Genomic DNA, 5,246 nt, shown 5'->3' with positions numbered 1-5,246 from the left:
AATTTCTTATCCCTTGACGCTGTATATGCTCTTTGGAAGAATCATAAAGGGAAACAAAGTTGTGGGAGTCTTTAAATTGTTATTTTTAAAAAAGATAAAAATATTTGCTTGCATTTACATTTCAATGAAACTATCATTTAGAGTTTAGATGGCACATTGCATATTCCTTCTTTATTTTCTATATACCTGTAATTTCTGTGATACCATTTATTTTTACCCTTTTAGAATGTAATCAAAGTGTTATCGGCATTACTTAACAATATAGGGTAAAGTTGCCGAAGCCGCACTGACTCCTAAATCACAGTACGCTTAAAAATTCAATTACTGTATTTACATAGTTTCTTACGTGTTATTTAAGAACTACATTCGTATTGCAGCGTTATTCTATTGTATTCATGATATGAAACGCAATAGAAGTATTATTTACATAAATAAAAAAATCATGATAGCGTTACTATTTTCCAACGTATTTTATAACAGAAAATGTAAGTTAAATAGCCTAAATCTTAGTCATTTGTTGAGATTAAAATATCATTAAAATTAAATTAATAGTGTTAAAATTTGTTTTACATTTTTGTTTACAGGTTACAATAAATAAATAAAAGTTTTAAAAGTGTTCTATTTTCTGAAATCGCACCACAATCTAAATGACGTTGCCTAATATTTTTACATTTCTTACATTTTTATTCCATTTATTATGTAAAAATTATTATTATGTATAATATATTGTAAAGGTAAACCTACAAAGTGTTTATTTTATTTCGCGTAGAAACTCCTTAAATTACTTCATGCAGTTCACGAAATCATGTATTTTACAAATTATGAAAAATATATTCTTAAGTTTTTAATATCATAATAAAATATAATTTTTCCTTTTCTTATGAAATTTTTAAATTTTTTGCATTAATATAATATTAGTTTTAAATGAAAAATATTGATATGGTGCGATTTATTTTCCTATATAGTTGCCAAAATCGCATCATACTTAAAAAAATCCTCGTTTCAAATATTACAATGTACCAAAAATTATAAAAAAATTATATAAGAAAGAAAAAAGAGTGCAGTTTATTATTCTGTAAAAAAAAACTTAAGAATATTCTTCATAATAATATAATTTGGAGTTATGAGCTTCTAAGTAAAAAGTGATGCAATTTTAGTAACGTTATCTTATATTTAATTGTAAGTAAGGGAAAAAGAAAAATGGTTAAAAGTATTTAGATTAAACTTGTTTCTGTTATAATTACGTTTTATTAATTGAAGTCATATAACCTGTTAAGCAGCAATTACAAAACTTATTGTTAGAGTTGGTGCGAATTCGCTTGTGTGGCATTAATAAATGCAAAATAGGTTACAACATTTTAAAAGACTATAATTTTTCGGCCAAGTTTTGAATCTTACTCAAAAGTAAGTATTTTTATGTGTGTACTAGTTTTTATTATAAATTATTAAATTTTATTAAAAATATGTAATTTTATTATTTTTCGTTCACAACACTTTTTCTCTTGTATTTTTATTTATAAATAAATAATTTTAACTTCGATAAATTCGTCAGAATAATAATAGCAAATTTTTGAACTTAAATATTAATTTTTTATTACTTTAAATACGAAACGCCACTACGGTCTGACTGTTAAGATGTTGAACTATTATATATATATATACATTAAATGAATTAATTTCAGAAATGATAATTGCGTATATGATTGTCGGACTTTCAACGCAATCAATCTGAAATATTAATAATCCTCCCAAATTTTCCAAATTTAATCTTAAAAAACTGTAATAAACTTATTACGAAAAATATTTAGACTACAATTAATTTTTCAGCCACATGGCGGAATAAAACAGATATAATCTGCGAAATTTGAAGACAATACTGCAGCCCCTCAAATAGGACGATATACGTAAAATTATATGGACAATTTTGAAAATTGACGTACAGTTCGAAAAGTGTTAACTCCTTTAAAAGAGAATACACGAGCACGATGTAATATTTGCAAGTCAGATGTCGGTGAACGTACGCAGTTAAGATGTCCGAATTGTTTGAAGCGCATTTACGATGAACATCGCTCTGGTTTATTCATACAGTGTCCAACAATTATAGATTAAATCGTCTTCACATTAAACTTACTCTTAACTTTTAACTTTGCATTAAAAATTTTTTGAAGAATAGACAATATTTTTCTACCTACATATATCTGGTACTTTATTTTCCTTTTATAAAAATGGTCAAACTTCAAGCTAACATAAAAAAATATTTTTCTTTTATTCAATTTGATTTCTAATAATTTTCCCTTACATGTAGATACATTTTGTTAATAGTAAAAACTACTCTAAACAATTGAATTGTATCAATGTAAAAACAAATATGATTAAATAAATAAAAAGTCGTTTTTCAAAAATCTGTTTAAAAAAATCACATTTTCCATTATTAAAATAAATCTTTCATACAATTTGAATTTCACCACTGAATTACCCAGAAAACACATATTTTCATTGATTTTTGCTCTACATTTTCATAACGAAATTAACGTTTAAAGACGCAATAGCCAAATTCGCATCAATGCAGTGTGGAAGTTACGGATGCGCAGTCGGGAAATGTAGAATTTGAGGATTAAACCAACAATAGTGATAATAGTGATAATAATGTAATCATGAAGTGCACATGCTTCCCACGTTTGTATCGCTGTGATCCAAGGCTAGTAGCGCGGCGCTGATTATAATTGAAGCAATCCTAATGTGCCATCGAATCGTGAAATTCCAGAGGATAACTGCCCATTCTGCTTTTGCCTACCTGTTTCCCTTGTAATGTCCGGATTGTCATAATGACGCGCGATATATACCTCGAGATTTGGAGCCGCACCGCGCCGTATCACCATCACTCGACCCCCACGATATTCCAGCTATCTCCGAGCCGCATCCCGTCGCCCATATTGTCCTCACCATCCCCGGGGGGCTTTAGGCTGCGCGGTGGAAAGGTTTTTATCAGAGGGCGCACTCCATGCGCCCCAGCCTCCTTAATTAATAGGGAAACTCACGCGCGCAAAAATGTGCGCCATTTCCGTTCGGCGAATTAGTCAGGGGTTTCTCGGAACAAAGGACGAAAGGGTTCGCTGCTGGCCTCACTGACCCAATACACGAAGGACACGGATCCCGTTATTCACGATTAACCATTACTCTTCCGCAGCAGGTGTCGACCGACCCGATAAAATCTTAATGGCGAGACTGAGATTGCGATTATGCTTTACTTTGAGGGTTGACGCGCGAAAACGTGACATAAACATTATTATTTGAAACGTAAAGAGAGAAATAAAGGAAGAATAATTTAATGATTAATTCGTATTGTTTATACATCTGCATAGAAAAAACAGTTTTGCTGATATATCTAAAAATTTAGGTAGACACAAATCTGAAAATAATTTTGTTCAACTAGCAAAATAATTATGTACAACGTTTAAACTTTAAACAATGTTTTGCCAATAGTTTTACACTGTTAAATTTGTAATGTCAAACTATACCTAAGTTTTAATTACTTGTATACTCGTATGGTATATTTGTATGGTTTTAATTAATTGTATATTAGTTATATTATTTTTATAGGTTTTTGTTTGCTTCTGGCATAATATGTCATTAATTTATAACTAAAATAATGGAGTTAAACATTTTATCCAAAATAATGTATTAAATTTGACTCAAACTTAGTTTATTATTTACTAAATGCATTAGACGTTTTTTACTTTAGTACTAATCATATAATAGAAATGAATTTACATTACATTTTAACACTGATAGAAGTAAACAATAACAAAGTATTATTTAACACTCTAAACTATAAATAAAATATTATTTAACTTTAAAGAGAGATTGGATTGCCATTGTTTCTTTGATATTTAACATATAATATTCTAACAACTAGTCTAATGTCTTGCATAATTGTTTTGACAGTCCAAACAAAATTATTTTTAAATCTACAGTTGGCTAAATGTTTAAATTTAGCAAAGTTATTTTTTTCGTGAATATTATGAAAAAATCGTTGCTTAAGAAATTCGGGAAACGCCGCGTAAAATTGAATAGCGTTATAACAATTTTTAAAACGTAAAGCAATTTTACATTCTTCCAGCTGATTAAAACAATGATAACAATTATCTTAATAAGTGAAACTAAATATTGAATACTTATACATTGTATTAATATCGGTTTGATTTGCCGAAATAGCCAAGTCGCTCACAAATTTGTCAACTATCCGCTGCGTTTTCCTTCTCTCGCGTTTGTCAAAATACAAAGCAGGAAACGCAACATAAAGCTCTTCAGCGTTATCATCACGTGCCGTTTCTTGTTCATATTCTGGTAGACGCTGAAAAGCTCGCGTCGAGCGTATAAAAGCTCTCGACGAGAATCCTTCATGCGGAATATTAAATCAACTCCGCCTCCGTCTCTCTTTCTCCTCTTTCTTCTCCTCCATCACTAACACTACCACCATCGCTACCATCACCTTCGTGTCGTTCTTCTCCTACTAGACTCCGTATCTTTGCTTCGCCATGTTTCGTTGCGAGAGATGTGAAAGCGCGACGTCTCGCTTTGACATCGAGATACATACCGCGACGCGCTCGATATTTGACACGAAAACCCACGTATCTGTTAGGAGTGCTTGTGCAAGCTCCATGCAGCTTTGCCAGACCAACGAAGATGATATTGCTAAACATTAATTTCCGTAAGTAAATCTGGAATCTCTCTGCTTCTCTAAAATTAAGTTTAGTACCAACGGATCGTTGGAAGATAATTAAAATTTTTAAGATAAGTCAGAAGAATATCTCTTAGAAGTCAAGTTTCGTACGAACAAATCGAATAAATTAAAGATAAATTAAGCTCGACAAAATACAAGTATTTTAATTTATTATTTAATTTATTAAGACAGGATTTCATATAAATTTTATTTATTCATGTGAATGAATTTATTGTTAATATTATAATTTATTAATTAAAAAATCCAATATTTTTTTTAGGAAAGGAATAAGTATTATTCCAAACAAAAATTGGTGATGGTATGAAAAATAGAGTATACATGTATTATATTATTTATTTAAAGTATGTATTATTATATAAGGATAACATTCCCGAAATTTGCAATATTTTGCATTAAATTTTACATTATTAATTTTGTTATTATTATGCAAGTTAAAAATGCGTGTGATACGTAGATATTTCTCGAGTTTATGATACTTATATTTTATTAAGTAATGAGTGCT

At 29.6% G+C, this 5,246-nt stretch overlaps 1 long non-coding RNA gene across 1 annotated transcript in view; it reads left to right on the top strand.

Annotated features, from left to right (window-relative positions):
- LOC108747929 overlaps positions 1-5,246 on the top strand; it is an 11,711-nt gene that overhangs the window by 6,027 nt on the left and 438 nt on the right. Inside the window, exon 2 of the long non-coding RNA XR_001939279.1 lies at positions 226-228. This is a non-coding gene — a long non-coding RNA (uncharacterized LOC108747929). The remainder of the gene's footprint in view (positions 1-225; positions 229-5,246) is intronic.

Source organism: Trachymyrmex septentrionalis, unplaced genomic scaffold (assembly GCF_001594115.1).
Source record: "Trachymyrmex septentrionalis isolate Tsep2-gDNA-1 unplaced genomic scaffold, Tsep1.0 scaffold203, whole genome shotgun sequence".
Lineage (NCBI taxonomy): Eukaryota > Metazoa > Arthropoda > Insecta > Hymenoptera > Formicidae > Trachymyrmex > Trachymyrmex septentrionalis.
The sequence above is the reverse complement of the archived record's forward strand: the minus strand, read 5'-3'. Positions and strand labels throughout refer to the sequence as shown.